The sequence below is a fragment of the Elgaria multicarinata genome, chromosome 12 (genome assembly GCF_023053635.1).
Source record: "Elgaria multicarinata webbii isolate HBS135686 ecotype San Diego chromosome 12, rElgMul1.1.pri, whole genome shotgun sequence".
Classification (NCBI taxonomy): domain Eukaryota; kingdom Metazoa; phylum Chordata; class Lepidosauria; order Squamata; family Anguidae; genus Elgaria; species Elgaria multicarinata.
This window is the reverse complement of record NC_086182.1, coordinates 1,743,786-1,760,930: the sequence shown is the minus strand read 5'-3', so window position 1 is coordinate 1,760,930 and position 17,145 is coordinate 1,743,786. Positions and strand designations below refer to the sequence as shown.

The 17,145-nt window shown below is 44.2% G+C and overlaps 1 protein-coding gene across 2 annotated transcripts in view; it reads right to left on the bottom strand.

Moving 5' to 3' along the window:
• TET3 (tet methylcytosine dioxygenase 3) overlaps positions 1–17,145 on the bottom strand; it is a 75,159-nt gene that overhangs the window by 45,572 nt on the left and 12,442 nt on the right. Inside the window, exon 1 of one of the 2 annotated variants that reach the window (XM_063138825.1) lies at positions 2,073–2,150. The exons of the other annotated variant lie outside the window; for it this stretch is intronic. The gene's annotated coding sequence lies outside the window, so the exon portion shown is untranslated. Of the gene's footprint in view, positions 1–2,072; positions 2,151–17,145 lie in introns of those variants that run through there. 2 annotated transcript variants of the gene reach the window in all.

The window sequence follows — 17,145 nt, the reverse complement described above, 5'->3', positions numbered from 1 at the left end:
ATGCCCATAGAAGATAAGGCAGCTTCTGGGCACAGAAAGCTCCACATGTGCATGGAAGCCTGACAGAGTTTTGAACCATGCTCCTCTACGAGTCTGGGAGTTTTACTCTTAAGGCTCTCTGCCTAAAAAGCGTGCAACTGCACCTGGAAAAATCCCAGGGCAGGAAAACAGAATTCTATTTCAAAAAGCAGGAGGAGGGGAGGGGGAGGGGAGGAGAAAACAACAACAACAACAACAGCAACAACAACAACAACAAGCATTAATGCATTCACCCTGCAACAAAATCCCAGTCCTGGAAACAAGGCATAGAGAGAGAGAGAGAGATGTCTTAGAATTGCAAACTAACTTGGGTTGTGGCCAACTTCCAAAATGTTGATTATAAATACAGCATTGTTTATAGGTTACTGCTGATTTTTTAAGAAGAATTTCCACAGAAAGCTTATCAAATTTGCCAATTAACTTAACAAGTCCAGGACATTCATGTTTTTTTGATCAGCTCCTTTGTTCATCCCCAGCACAGCAGTAGCAGCAGGGTCTAACTGAGTCTTTTGTGCATTCATCTCCCTGCCTCCCACCCCCACCAAAACTCCATGATCAGCACAAACCTTTAGGTTCCCTCTCCTTCTCTGCAGACAAGATCCTGTGGCAGGGGCATGTGGATCCCAGAGCAAGGATCAGTTATGCTACATGCTTTCTGTTGCCTAAATGATCCCAAATAATTCAATGAAGCAAAGCCAAAATCATCCTCCTGTTTTAAGATTAAAAAATTCCCTCCCCCACCATTGTTTCCTTGTGAAAAAGAGGAAAATAATATAAATGAAAATGAAAAAAGCCATACATTTTGTCTCCGACATTAAAACTTCACATTCTTTTTTTAAAAAATTAAAAGCTGCCAACAATAAATTGGAAAAAACCACTAAAGGGTTTTGGCAAAGATTCCAAATTCAACTAAGCTACTTCAAAAAGTTAGCAGCCATTTGTGGTTTAATGTAATTATGGGAAAACTCCACTGCGTAGCTGCAAGATTTAAAACACACACACACACACACACACACACACACACACACACACAGAAAATGACAGAGTAACACCAACAAATGCCTCCATCTTCTTTCTCTCCCCCTTTACTTTGTTTCAATGCAATCCATTCTCTGGGCTTAGAAATATTATCTTAAGACTTTCTTGCCTCAACCCCTCTTGCAGTGACATGATGCCGTATTTCAGAAACTGCAAGCAAAATGTTGACATTAAAAGGTCCACATTTCGCAGCACTTCCAAATTGCACACAGCCTCCTCCAGCAGTGCTCTAATTCTCTCCTCCAGTTCAGACACAGCACTTCAAATCTTGCTTGTTAAAGACAGTGCGTGTGGCTGCTGCTTTACACACCAGATTGTGAACTCCACTTACAGGAGAGCAACCCGTCCTGAGTTCACAAGAAAGCTGCGTTTGGCCAACTGCTCTGCTCTACGTAAAGAACGACCCAGTGAATAGCTTCTCCGGTAGCACAAAGACAGAGACAGACGGACATCTTGGAAAACTGCAGGCAAGTGGGGGCGGGGTGGGGGGAAATGCTGCAAGGAAACACTTACATTTGCAGAATTCGCCAAGAAAAAACCAAATACAGCCAAGCAGAAAGAAAGGGAAGCATGGAGGGATCCAGAGGAAAACGTGATACATCACAAACAACGCACCGGTCACAGCGGAGGCAACTCTGATCTAGTTATTCAACCCACACAGACCTCCCCCTCCCCTCTCCGAACAGCTGTGGGGGCCATTATCCCTCCTGCACACTGCACGTACATAGTCAGGATGGCTGCAGTACTGCACAGAGTCAGAGAGGACTGGATTGCTGCAGGAGACAGGAAGACAGTTTCCCCCTTTAGTGGGGGAGACCACACCCAGCAGGCTCAGAGGACCAGGGCCGGGGCCATTCTAAAAGTCTGCAGAAACAGCAAATACAATCCACCTCCACACACACAAAACAACCCACTAGCCACAAGCGCTGTGTTTTGCAAATACTGGTGTGTGTGTTTCTGCTGCAGCCTCTGCAGAACTACCTCAAATAACCTACCTGACTGTTCTGTTAAAGGAGCCAGTTGCCCTCAGTGCAACAAAAGTATACTAAACATGGCAGTGGCCTTCTTTTTCTTTCTCCCTCCCTTTTACTCTCAGCATTGCTGGCATCAGGACAACATCTCTGAACAAAAAACCCTTCCGAGATTAGCATCGCACTAGACCAAAAGGCAACACAGCAATACGAACAGCCTGCCCCCATTTCCCTGCTGCCCTGTCATTCTCCCTCTGATGCAACTTGGAAGCCTTCACGTTGTGGAATCACTCCACTCCTATGTCTACACGGTCACACCTCCAATCACAATTCGTGGGGCACGCAGGCCCGTCTCACGTGACTCCAGGCTCAGTGGCTGATGCCGTTGGCAGGAAGAGTCAAAATAAGTTTTACTACAGTGAGGGGGAAGTATTAGTTGTCACGGTGAGGGAGCGACCTATTTCCCCACTGTATCCAATTAGAAGCCAATTCAAGTTTTCATTGGATTGAACAGTCAGGTTGTTGTCCATCCAAAGACATGAGTGCTATTATCCTTCAGTGTCAAAGGCTATTTGTTTTAGATACATACATACTAGTAAATGAAGCTTGCAAGCACAGATGCACAGTCCAAATTGTTACTGGAAGCCCCCCCTCCCTTGAATCCACACCTGGGGGTCCCTATACCTCAGCCCATGCATGGCTTCCCTTGCTCCATGTTAGAATGCTGCCTCTATAAGGATTCTAACGTCATGACCCATGTTTCAACTATTAGGTGAAAAAATGTAGCCGACTTGAACTATGTATGGGTCAAATTGCAGGTCGCTACCTAGCATAGAAGCATCTTCTTAGTCATTTCAGGATATGCTTCCAGCCCCAATTTTGAAAGAGCAGAAAACACACAACCCATTTTTGGGTAGTTCTTGTAGTTAGGGTGTTTTTGGACAACAGAATGTACTGAGTTTTCACGTATCATGGAGTACCATCATCAGAGGCCTTGTCCTCCAAAAGTTTACAGATAAAACCTACTTGTAACACCCCAGTTCTCCTACACTGTACATACACACACACACACATCACACTCACACACGCACTGAATACTAAAGATTTTGTTCTACCCACTGTATTAATCTTTTTTTAAAAAAACAACCACTACCTTATCTTCTAAAAAGTCATCAATTTAAAACAATAAAACCCTGTAACAATAAAAGCAGCAAAAACACAAAAAACTAACATTTTAAAAGGCTAAATTATAAATGTGCCTTCACAGCCTTTCCTAAAGCCAAGAAAGTGGGGGGGGGGGCAACAGTTATTCTTGAGGGAGCACACTCCATAAGCTGGGGGCCGCACAGGAGAAAGCCTTCTCACGTCTGCCCAACAAATGGACCCCTGGCTCCTCGTGCCCCCAAAAGGGCCTCTCCTGCTGATCTTAATGCCCCCCAGGTAGGTTCATCGTGAGAGACGCGGTCCCTTAAGACAGCCAGGTCCCAGGGCCGGTGCTACCATAGAGGCCACTCAGGCGGCCGCCTAGAGCGCCAAGCTAAGAGGGGCGCCGGGCACAGCACTCAGGCGCATTGGCTGTGAGCCGGGCCAGCCTGAGGATTCAGCTGGGCCTGGGCAGGCGAGATGGCGCCCTGCGCCCACCCAGCTGAAGCGAAGCCAGGGACGCTGGGGTGGGGGTGGGGCGGCTCCACGTTCAGACTTCCGGAACGCGCCCGGAAGAGAGACAGAGAGAGAGAGAGAATGTATGGGTGAATGGGGTGCAGGGGGTCTTTGAGTGAATGCATGTGTTCATGCATGTGTTTGTTTGGAGTGAGTGATGCTGAGTGTGTGTGCGCGCGCACGTGCATGTGAGTTGGGGGGGATGATTTGGAGGTGATATTCCTATTAAATAATCCATTTTAGACCCATAGACGTTCCTTTCCAATTTGTTTGCTATAATTGGCATGACATATTTCTTGCACTTTAAAATAAATTTAGCAGTTTCAAGTTTTGTGCTTATTTTTTTCCAGGAAACATGTTCTTACAAATCAAAGTTGGCATTTTGGGGGTGTGTGTGTGTGAAAGTAGCTCACCTTGCCTAGGGCACAAAATAGTCTGGCACCGGCCTTGCCAGGTCCTAAGCCATTTAGGACTTTAAAGGTTAAGACCAGCAACTCAAATTGAGACTGTTAAACAATTGGCAACCTGTATAGAACAGGTGTCACATGATCCCTACACTTGTTAGCAGCCTAGCTGCTGCATTTTGTTCCAACGGAAACTTCTTTACACTCCTCAGGAGTAGCCCCACATAGAGCACATAACAATAATCTAAACGTGATGTAACCAAGGCATGGAGAACTGTTGCCAAGTCAGACCGATTCAGGTCGCAACTGGTGTGCAGAGCATAATTGTGCAAACACACTCCTTGCTACTGCTGCCACCTGAAGATCCAGGGAGAGTGTAGGGATCAAGGAAAACTCCCACGCCGTTGAGTTGATCCTTTAGCTGGAGCACAACCCTTTCCAGAGCAGGTTGAATCCCCATCCCGGAGTCAGGATTTCTACTGACCAATAACACTTCTGTCTTGTCAGGGTTTAATTTCGGTGTGTTCACCTTCATGTCATACATAGGCAACCATCAAGGGTTTCAACTGCTTCCTTGGTGTTAGGTGACAAAGAGCAATAGAGTTGGGTGTCATCAGCATATTGGTGGCACCTTCTCCAAAGCTCCAAAGAACCTCTCTCAGCAGTTTTATGTAGATATTAAACAACACGTGACACGAGGCTGTAGGACCCTGTAGGATCCTGCAGGCCAATGGCTGTGGGGTTGAACAGTAGTCTCCCAGCCCCACCTTCTGGATGTGGCCTGACAGAAAGGAAGGCATCCACTGCAAAACAGCACCCCCAGCCCCACCTGACAATCCAGAAGGATATCGTGGTCAATGTTATCAAAAGCCACCAGGAGACCTAAGAGAACTAATAGGGTCACACTCCCCATATACAGTTCTCAGCATGGGTCATCCACCAAGGCAACCAAAGCCTGACCGACATTGGGTCCAAATAATCCGTTTCATCCAGATGCATCTGGTGTTGCAGTGCTACCACTGTCTTGATCACTTTATGTGATCAAGGCCTTCAAGAGGCAGCTGGACAACCATCTGTCAGGGATGCTTTAGGGTGGATTCCTGCATTGAGCAGGGGGTTGGACTCGATGGCCTTGTAGGCCCCTTCCAACTCTGCTATTCTATGATTCTATGATTCTATGTAAGAATAATTCATTTGAGGTTGGCCTATAGTTTCTTTTATAAATGGAAAGTGTCTTTAATAAAAGACCTATTAATAACATTTTTAAGCAAGAGGGAACAACCCCTCCCACGAAGAGGCATTAATGACGTGCCTTACCCAAGGCATCAGTCCCACTTTTGCAGATTTAATCAGCCAAGGAGGGGAAGGGTCAAGTACACAAGCGGAGGTCCTCACCACTCCAGACACCCTGTTGTGCACATGCTCAAGATCCACAGCCTGAAAAGGATCCAGAACAATTGGACTATAGCCTGCTGAGGTTACATCACTCTGACCTGCCCCAATATTGGAATAGAAGTCAAGATGATTCCATGCAACTTTATTTGCAAAGAAACAAATTCTTTGCAACGATCCACTGACACGTTACAGCATTTACTTATTCTGCAATTCATTGTCCTTCACTTTTAAAAAGCCAAGAGGGGTGTTTTCTCATTAGGCTAGAGATACACTAGAAAAACAATTGTCCTACAATCTGTTATCAATCAGGATGGGCAGATCTGTCAGACTTGATCTCCTTCAGGTTTTTAATTTTCCACTATGAAGGTCATTCTGCACAAAGTTTCCTTCCCTCCACACAGAAGTCTGTACATATTTTTGTGTGCTTTTAGAATTGTACACATTTTTGGTGCATTTTTCAAATGTGTGCATGTTTTTCTTTCTTTCATGAAATGCATCCCAAGCTGAGAAATATGCATGATTACCAACCACAAACCGTGGTCGGTTCCATGAGATGTGGAATGGGTAAATCTGTAACAAACAAACACCTCAGCAAAATGAATTTCTCACCCATCCCTAGCTCTCAACAATTAATCATGAGCCTCCTTGGCATGTGAAACGGCAAGATGCATGCTATATAGTACCTTAATATCCATGCCTGTACATTTAGGAGGGATGACAACTTGTATTAATCAATTTTTGATAGGGCATCCCCAAACTTCAAAAAGAAGGTCAGTGATTTCCAGGAACTGGAACCAGAAAAGAGGCACTGTCCTTGCTAAACTGTAGAGTTGAGAGTGTATGCAAAGGCACAATGCCACTAGTCATCAAAGCTCTGTTTAACAATTATGGCTATTAGCTGTCAATGATCATGAAAAAGATTAGACAATCTTAAATCATAGAATCATAGAATAGCAGAGTTGGAAGGGGCCTACAAGGCCATCGAGTCCAACCCCCTGCTCAATGTAGGAATCCACCCTAAAGCATCCCTGACAGATGGTTGTCCAGCTGCCTCTTGAAGGCCTCTAGTGTGGGAGAGCCCACAACCTCCCTAGGTAACTGATTCCATTGTCGTACTGCTCTAACAGTCAGGAAGTTTTTCCTGATGTCCAGCTGGAATCTGGTTTCCTATAACTTAAGCCCGTTATTCCGTGTCCTGCACTCTGGGAGGATCGAGAAGAGATCCTGGCCCTCCTCTGTGTGACAACCTTTTAGGTATTTGAAGAGTGCTATCATGTCTCCCCTCAATCTTCTCTTCTTTAGGCTAAACATGCCCAGTTCTTTCAGTCTCTCTTCATAGGGCTTTGTTTTCAGACCCCTGATCATCCTGGTTGCCCTCCTCTGAACATGCTCCAGCTTGTCTGCGTCCTTCTTGAATTGTGGAGCCCAGAACTGGACGCAATACTCTAGATGAGGCCTAACCAGGGCCGAATAGAGAGGAACCAGTACCTCATGTGATTTGGAAGCTATACTTCTATTAATGCAGCCCAAAATAGCATTTGCCTTTCTTGCAGCCATATCGCACTGTTGGCTCATATTCAGCTTGTAATCTACAACAATTCCAAGATCCTTCTCGTTTGTAGTATTGCTGAGCCAAGTATCCCCCATCTTGTAACTGTGCCTTTGGTTTCTATTTCCTAGATGTAGAACTTGGCATTTATCCCTATTAAATTTCATTCTGTTGTTTTCAGCCCAGCACTCCAGCCTATCAAGATCACTTTGAAGTTTGTTTCTGTCTTCCAGGGTATTAGCTATCCCACCCAATTTTATGTCATCTGCAAATTTTATAAGCGTTCCCTGCACCTCCTCGTCCAAATCATTAATAAAAATGTTGAAGAGCACTGGGCCCAGGACTGAGCCCTGTGGTACCCAACTCGTTGCCTCTCCCCAATTTGAGAAGGTTCCATTGATAAGTACTCTTTGAGTCCAATTCTGTAGCCAACTGTGAATCCACCTAATAGTTGTTCCATCTAGCCCACTTTTAGCTATGTTAATCAGAATGTCATGTGGTACTTTGTCAAAAGCTTTGCTGAAGTCAAAATACATGACGTCCACAGCATTCCCACGGTCCACAAGGGAGGTTACCTTATCAAAAAATGAGATCAAATTTGTCTGACAGGACTTGTTCTTGACAAATCCATGTTGGCTTCTAGTGATCACCGCATTGATTTCAAGGTGTTTATAGATTGACTTCTTTATAATCTGCTCCAGAATTTTCCCAGGGATGGATGTCAGACTGACTGGTCTGTAGTTCCCAGGTTCCTCCTTTTTGAAGATAGGGACAACATTAGCCCTCCTCCAGTCGTCCGGCACCTCACCCGTCTTCCATGATTTTGCAAAGATAATAGACAAAGGTTCTGAGAGTTCTTCCGCTAGCTCCTTCATTACTCTAGGATGCAGTTCATCGGGCCCTGGAGATTTGAACTCATTCAAGGAAATTAGGTGTTCTTTGACCATTTGTTTATCAATCTCAAACTGTAATCCTTCCCCCTCAGCTTCTGCTTCACTTCTTCTAGGGGGGTCATAGACCCGCTTTTGGGAGAAGACTGAGGCAAAGTAGAAATTGAGCACTTCAGCCTTTTCTTTGTCATCTGTTATCAATCTGCCATCCTCATTAAGCAATTGAACCACCATTTCTTTGTGGTTTCCATTTCAAAACTAAGTTGTTGGCCTTCACCATATCTTGTAGAAGCAAATTGTCAGTTAATGATAGAAGTACACAAGTGATAAAAAAATGGTTCATATGAATTATTTAGTTGAAATTCTAACAAGCACCCCCCTAACATAAGTCAATATTATTATCCCCCATATTGTAGATAGGAGCATTGAGGCTGAGAGAGAGTGGTTTGACTAAGGGGACCTACTATGTACATAGCAAAGGTGAGATTTGAACTGAACACTTCCCAATTTGTAGCTTAGTATCATAGCCACCATGTTAAATATGACTGCACATGGAAAAATTGAAAGAAAACTCAGCAGGCTGCCCATATGACTTCAGTTACTTAATATATAGACCTTACCCATCCCTTTGCAGTCTAGATTTTAGATATGCAAAGTTGCATTTTGCAAAATAAGCTTAGATTCTCAGGATCTAAGAATTCAGGATCGAAAAAGAGAATGTAGCCAACTGAAATGGCTCATTTATTAGCAAGCTCAGTGAAATACACATGGATTCCAGGAGGTTCTGGAAACTGAATGGATTCTGCGGCCTGTGCCTGACACATGAGCAGAGAGGGACACACAGTTGTGCTTTAGATGTTCTGTTGTGGGAGGGAGGGAAGCATTTCATGCAATTTTTGACCTAACCATTTTCTGGGCTTGTTTCTATGGCCAGGGATATCTGCAGCTCTCAACAGTACACACCTGAACCTACCGCCCTTGCTTTACAGGAGTGGGGAACCCCATCCCCAGTAGGGTTCCAGACAGCCTGTCCAGGTACTGCCCAGATTTTAGGCATGCCACTGTTTAATGTATCAGCCGGCCTGGATTCTTAAACTTCCATTAAAACATACAGACAAACCTATACAGCAAACTAGTTGTTGGACAGAGCTTAGCCAACCAGCCACTCCCAGGATCAGGGATTGGATGCTACAGAAAACTCACACATTGAGCTGGGAAGCCTCCTCCCAGCCATGTTCCCTGGGCGGACTTAGGCAAGCCACTCTCCCTTTCAACCTCAGACCCCACTCACTCCCTTGTGCGATATGAGGACAATAATAATATTGACCTACCTTCAGGGTGGATAAAAATCAATGATTTTTTTAAAAAAATAATAAAAAAATCGGATTTTTTAAATTTAAATTGGATTTTTTTTATTTAAATTGGATTTTTTTAATAAAATGCTTTTTGAGGAAAAATCTATCTAAAGATCGTTTTCTATTTAAGATACATTATAGTCCAAAGGTTATTCATCATGAAATAAGGATTAGTTTTCAATTATGTAGCATGAGGCTGTTTAAATTTTTTGGTAAAAGAATTCCATTAATCCATTCACAATGTCATGCTCTTCCAGAGGGTTCTGTAACATTATTTTTCTCCTTCCAAAAAAATACAGCAGAAAAGTTGTCCAAACATGAATGATTAACCTATTAAACTGGAGATAGTTCACCTCGCAATAATTTCATAATTATCTATCTATGATGTATTTCTAATAGTATAACCAAATCAGTATTTTTGATATAACTGTAAAACTAATCTGAAAAGTTGCTATTCTAAAAATGAAACCTTCATCTGGTTGTAAATATTAAGATTATACCAGCAAGAATAAGTCTTTGGTAACTCTGAGTTGTGTAAAATATAGAGAGGAAGAGTGGACTTTTTGTGGGGGGGGGGGGGGAGAGTCACATGATTAAATCAAGTCTTTCTGAGTAGTGATTTAAATTGTGATCAAATCCACCCTGCCTACCTTACAAGGCTACTTATAAAGGGTGTGTGTGTGCGTGTGTGCACGCACGTGTGACTCACTGAACACTTGAAATCCACTCTGTTAATCATTAACAACATTAATGATAACGTTGTTGTTGTTGATGAAGATGTTCAGTTTGTCATTCACAAGTAACCATCCACATTCTTTCCTATCCTGAAACCCATCATGGTAGTGATAGCCTTTCACATGCCACTAATTTTTCAACCTCAGTTGCAATATGGGGCACATAAAATTGACCTAACTGGAAAAATGACTGAGAGGATACACATGACATAGTTTGGACCCTTCAGATGTGCTCTATCATTAAACATTGAACAGCAGCAGTTATTAATATTATTATTCATAATAATAATGGAACCCTTCACAAGTTAGTGGAAAGTGGTTTTGACCAGTCATTGGTATAAGACTGGAAGCAAGCACAGGTTTTAGGAAAGTCAATAGTTGTGTGAGACAAAGGCTTCACTTCCCATGGTATATCCACCCACACTGATTTTGTCGCACTACCGCCTGTAGTCAAATGGGTTTATGAAACATCACACACATGCAAAACCTGTTTAATTGAGGCAAAAGTGGGACAACTCTATACACACTGATCCGAGATCCCTCTGTGAAATCTTCTGCAAAAAATTTACTGTCTCCAGTTTAAGTGCCAGTGTTGCAAAAATATATTTTAAGAAATAGCCCATACACTTTCACACAAATCTTTGGAGGGACTTGGTTTGTGTAATATGCAAAAGTGTTTGGATTTTAGCCTTGAAACAGTTCCTCCTTCTCCACATGGTTATAATCAGGAGCAACCTTGGAACTGCAGCTCTGAGGCTGAACCAAGTCTGTTAATAGCTCACTTATTTATTTGTTTATTTTATGGCAAATGCAAATACTGGATCATGGAGCAGAGAGAGAGAGAGAGAGAGAGAGAGAGAGAGAGAGAGAGAGAGAGAGAGAGAGAGAGAGATTGGAGCTGTCTCAGCAGGTTCTGAGTCTTTAAAGAGCCAAAGAGCATTCCTGCCAACTCCCCAAAAGAAAACAAAGGGAAATTAAACATTATAATGGGCCAGGACTGCACCAGCCGGTTCTGATATTACACTCCGACAAGCAGCAAGCAGGAGCCTGGGGAGGCAAATGGAAAGAAGCCAATGAGAGGATTGCAGACAGGAGGCAAACTCAGTACTGTGTCAGTTAACCATTTGGGGCACAATCCACCATGCCCCACTGAAATGCAAAAGACAAACCAAACAGATCAGCAGCAAGGCAATGTGAGGCTGATGCATCTGTGGACACACAAGCCAGTCTTACTACTCCCCACAGTTTGAATGGGCTATAACCAAAGAGCACTCTTTTCAGCCACTTGTCCATCCAGAAGGATCTCCCTGGAGCGCAAAGCGAATAAGATTGTTAAACAGAAGACAATCCCTTCATCTTGTTCACACATGTGTGGATATCACTGGATTATTATTCTCCGGATAAGACACAACTGAACGGTGGAACTGGCTATATTGAAAAAGTGGGGGGGGGGGAGAGACAACCCTCTACTACCTGCAAGGGCCAGTACACATTCAGCTCATCACTGTGGTCATCAAATGATGAACGTCCAGGCACTGGCCAGCCCCAGCCCCACATCACCACCTAAGCCTGTAATTCTGCCACCATCGCCTTTTAGGGAGGGGGAGGGTTGGAAAAGAATGTCATTAATTTGCTCTATCTTATTTAACTTATTCTGTTATGCGTTTTGGAATGTAAACAGGTGATATTTTCACTTCTCCTTTGTTATGGCCAAATACAAATACATTTTTACACCTGACAAGAGAGACAAGCTAAGCCCAGGAGGAAGAGTGGGCACATCACTTTCTGGTGGCACTGGCTGACCAGCCATGGAGAACCAAGCAAAGTCCTGTTATGCATTACAACCCTGACATGGGCAGGGGGGCAGGCAGGGAGGAAACTGTGTAACCACAAGAAGATACTTTGGAGGTCAGTGAAGGCCAAGGAACAAGCCACCATGCACCTCAGCCTTCCAAAAGGAACGAGACCTTTGAGTCCATCCTTGTGCACGAAAGATGGCATGATTTCAATCCAGGCCCCAAGCTTGTGGTTTTCTGGGCTGGTTCACTGAGCATCATTTTAATCCAAGCGCTGGTTCACAACTCCCACTCTGGCAGCGTAGAAAAAGCTGTTAACATTACTTACAAGAAAAATGAGGGCCACTTTACCAAATATATAAAACCAAGTGGAAAAGCACTACTATGGGGTTGAAGGTCAGAGGTTGTTCTTTGGATGCTTCCCCTCCCCCCATGCATCCAAAAAACACCCTGCACACAGAAAACCAGCATGTCATGGAGACAACTAGCCTCAGCCATTCTCTCTAACATCATGGGCACAGAACAGTCAAACATTTCGCCCTCATCATGAAATGTTACATTCCAGGAAAAACTCCCCCATTAAATTCTGAATGTGTAAAAAGGACCTAAGATAAATTTCCTTTAACATAGAACTGCAATTCTTAGTAGTTAATCCTGCAAACTGACCCCCCACACACACACACACTCATACACAGAATTTTTCCTCCAGAGGTGCAAGCGAAAATGCCGCATATATAACACCCCTATATGCCTCATCACATATATCGTATGATCAAGTAACTAGTATTGGTAATGATCTAGCAGCAAATTAGCACAAATGACTCTATACTATCCAGCATAGAGCTCAATCTTCTGAGTTGTGAACATGGCCCACTAGTTCAAATCTCCCTCTGTCCCATCTGAACTCAGTCATTTGGGTCAAGCGCTCTTTCACTGGCTCACCACTACCACTCCTTCTCTGTAACTGGGGGATAATCTTTCCTTCTTACCTTACAGGCCTGATGTAAGGTTTAGTGAGAAAAGTGGGAAGTACAGCAGCCCACATGGAGCCACAGATTGTCACACAACTTTGGCAGCACAAGAAAAGCTCCTTACATAGGAGACAAAATCATGCTGAGAAGTTTAATATGATCTGCTTATACTTTCTTGGGATTTATGAGTGATGCATTATTAAAATATGTGACATAGAGACCCTAACGCTGTTGTGATGTGGGTATTAGGATGCTTCCAGATGAGGCTTTTCTCATGCGATGGCCTGCCTTATTCACAGAATTTCATGGGGTGGGGTAGGGTCCCAGACTTGTAATTCTCCCATGTCTTCTCACCCACTTTTTCCAAAGGTGTTTTTTTTTTGGGGGGGGGCACAAAAATCCATTAAGGAGACAAAGGAGGAACAGTCATAAGAACTTAAGAAGAGCCATGCTAGTTCAGATCACGAGTCCATCTAGTCCAGCACTCTGTTCACAAAGTGGCCAACCCGCTGTCGACCAGGGACCCTCAAGTAGGACATGGATGCAATGGCATCCACCTGCCCATGTTCCCCAACAACTGGTGCATATAGGTTTACTGCCTCTGGTACCAGAGGTACCACATAGCCAACAGGGCTAGGAGCCATTGAGAGCCTTCTCCTTTAGGAATTTACCTTTTAAAGCCATCCAAATTGGTGGCCATCACTACATCTTGTGGTAGTGAGTTCCATAATTTCACTGTGTGCTGTGAAGAAGTACTTCCTTTTATTTGTCCTGGATCTCCCACCAATCAGCTTCATGGGATGACCCCAGGTTCTAGTATTTTGAGAGAGGGAGAAAAATGTTATCCACATTCTCTATGTGGATCCACATGGTATCCACATCCTCCACATCATGCATAATTTTGTCCACCTCTATCATGTCTCCCCTCAGCCTCCTTTTTTCCAAGCTAAACAATCCCAGCTCTTGTAACCTTCCCTCATAGGAGAGATGCCCAAGCCCCTTAATCCTTTTTGTTGCCCTTTTCTGCATTTTATCTTCACAACAGCCCTGTGAAGTAGGTTGAACTGACAGTGATTGGCCCAACTTCATGGCTAGTAGGCATTCAAGCCCTGCTCTTTATGTGACTTGGTACTTGTAAACCACTCATGGCTAAAACAGTACGTGGGGGCCAGGATAATATTTTGTCAGCTAGTACCTTTGTGGATTTATCTAGCTAGACAATTTGTATTCAGCACAAAACGACAATGATGCTGACAAAATGCACGCCGTCGTTCATGCCATGACCATCATCCTGAGGCACGTAATGTCCCTGGACCCTCGCCCTTCATTGCCATCCTTTGCTTTCTTTCAATTTTTGTTTTGTTTTGTTTTGTTCCTAGCTTCTTCATTTTATTCAAAAGAAAGCAGCAACATGCCTCATATGGCAAGTCTATTTCTAAGGCTGATGAACATCCCTAATTGTGCATTTTGCTTTGCTGGCCCTGCTGTGCCCCCCCCCCCCCCGGTATTCTCAGCTACTAAAAGATCCCTCTTAATCTTTGGGCAAAAATGCAATCTAAGAACGCCACAAGTATCAAAAGGCAGTTTTGCGGATAACCAAGGAGACAGAACACAATCATGGGAACGCGGAGCCTTGATGGACTGTTCCATTTGCCACCACTAAAGCATGGGGATGATCTTTTAGGGCATCTGTTGCTAATCTGCTCTGGATGCTTTTCAAAGAAAGCTTGGGAAATTCAGAACAGCACAAGCAACTGGCAAGTGCTTAAAGCCCCTTGGTGTCTTTTCTGGAAGAGGGCTGCAGGCGTGCCCAGAGGAAGCCAGACCATAGTGGAGGTTCCATGATGTCAATCTGAAATGGGTGAGAATCAAGGAGACCAACTGTTTTAAAGCTGTCTACATCGGCAGGAAACACAGCCAAACTCACCTTTGAGTTTCCTGCTTGTCCCAGGGCAGGGCCACGGGGATTGTGCACTGAGACTGTGCACGCTAACAGTTCAAACTCTGTACCAAGAAAAGTGAAATCCTGTGGAACTTGTGTGATTTGTTTTTTACTTTGTATAATCTGTTTGGCATTTTTTGCTAGTGTGCATAAAAGAGGAAATGTTTTTTTTAAGGTGGCTCCTATATACCATAGCAACCAGGAAACAATCTGTAAAGAGTATGACAGGCACAGCAGTGCCAGAGCCCTGCATGTTTAATGTTACAGATTCAGAGCCAAATTAGACAGTACATGGCAGATGTGTATGACAGTTTAAAATACAATACAATAACATGTTATTTTATTTTAATGAAAAAGAAGCCTCAATTGGGAGTGGAAGAGCAGCAGAAAAGGAGGGCTGCTTAGCCGGCCCCTTCCAGCTGTTTCTCCACCCAAAATCTTTCCCCCTCCCCAGCAGTTTTAACACTCGGGGGGGGGGCAGAGAGGCAAGCTCCTTGGCAGTGCTTCTTGTCCCAAGTGTAACACCCCAGGGGCACCTTTCATTTATGTACTTGAAAAGCAGAGCAGAGGGAAACAGGCAGGTGGCTGCACGTCACATCTAGTGTTCCCAACATCTCCAGGTGGCAGCAGCACAGCAGCTGGAGGCCCCTGAAAAACACCTTCACATGCCGATGCTCCCCCAAAGAATGCTTGGAAGCTACCTACCATGTGCATCCAGCCAATTGCATGAAGCATGAAGCCAATTGCATGAAAGAACTGGGCATGTTTAGCCTGGAGAAGAGAAGATGGAGGGGAGACATGATAGCACTCTTCCAATACTTAAAAGGTTGTCACACAGAGGAGGGCCAGGATCTCTTCTCGATCCTCCCAGAGTGCAGGACACGGAATAACGGGCTCAAGTTACAGGAAGCCAGATTCCGGCTGGACATCAGGAAAAACTTCCTGACTGTTAGAGTAGTACGACAATGGAATCAGCTACCTAGGGAGGTGGTGGGCTCTCCCACACTAGAGGCATTCAAGAGGCAGCTGGACAACCATCTGTCAGGGATGCTTTAGGGTGGATTCCTGCATTGAGCAGGGGGTTGGACTCGATGGCCTTGTAGGCCCCTTCCAACTCTGCTATTCTATGATTCTATGATTCTATGATTCTCCCTGCCAGCACCACATGCTCCAGGTAGCTAAGGAAGTAAACCGTAAGAAGTTTATAGACTTACATATCGTATAGACAATGTGGACAGAGGAGTTTTTCTCACTCTCTCAGAATACTGGAACTCAAGGTTATCGAATAAAGTTGGTTGAAAAGTGAGTGAGTCACAACAGACAAAAGAAAGCCGTTCTTCATATAATGCATAATTGGCTTACGGAATTTTGTTGTTACAAGATGTTATGCTGGCTACTAGTTTACATAACTTTAAAGCGGGATTGGGGTTATTCATCGAGGAGAAGGGAGTTTATCAATGGCAACTTGTCATGATGGCTATGTATTACCTCCAGGAACAGCCAAGAGAGGCCTCCAAAGCAAGCCACCGAATGTCCAAGAAGGCTTTCTGCCAAGAACTCGGAGAGTAGATGGGGCTCAGCGCTACAGGCTGAGGAGGTTTGCTGATATATCTTACTGCAAATTGCCATCCAGAGGACTGTGTGCACAATACAAAGTAAAACCACAATGTAAAAAAAAAAACAACCTCAGAGCTGCTGGGGAAAGGAGGGATCTTCTCAAGAACACGGCCATTCATGCTGGTGCCCAAACTGTAACTTGAACCCCCCATCATCATATTCGCGTAGTGCATAGCAGAAGCAAGTGTGTCCAGGGGAACGCCAACTGGCGGCAACCCTCTGAGCTTTCCCAACTCCTTCCAGCAGCTGTTGGAGTCAGAACTTGATGCAGCGGGTTCCAAGGGGCTGAAAAGCCTTGGAAAGAGCCCTCGTGACATCGAGCCCAGCTGCCTCCCACAGCAGAAACACTGCAGGCTTCTGAACTAGCTTTTCAGCACTACTTTGGAGTCCTTTTCAGGGGGTGGGAGAGAGGAATGGCTAATAATAGATAATCAAGGAAAGGGCTCTCCATGGTTACGTCAACTTTTGGAAGAGTGGCAATGCCAGATTACCAGATGTTTTTAAGAAGTATCTTAAATTTTTAAAAAAGCATATGGTCTTGAATGACGCAATTTTGATTTCCGACATCCCCCAAAGATCAGAAATGTCTCCTCATTATATCAAACGGTTATTTCCTAATCTGATGTCCTTACTCTTTATTAACAAACATCTACACATGCGCACTTCACACACTCCGAGCAGCACAGGAGCAACACCTGGCAAAAGTGTCTCCCTGCTATTTCAAGTCCATGCAAAGCAGACAATTGTGTCCCAAAATTTCACTGGTCCTTCCAGCTCTCCTGGCA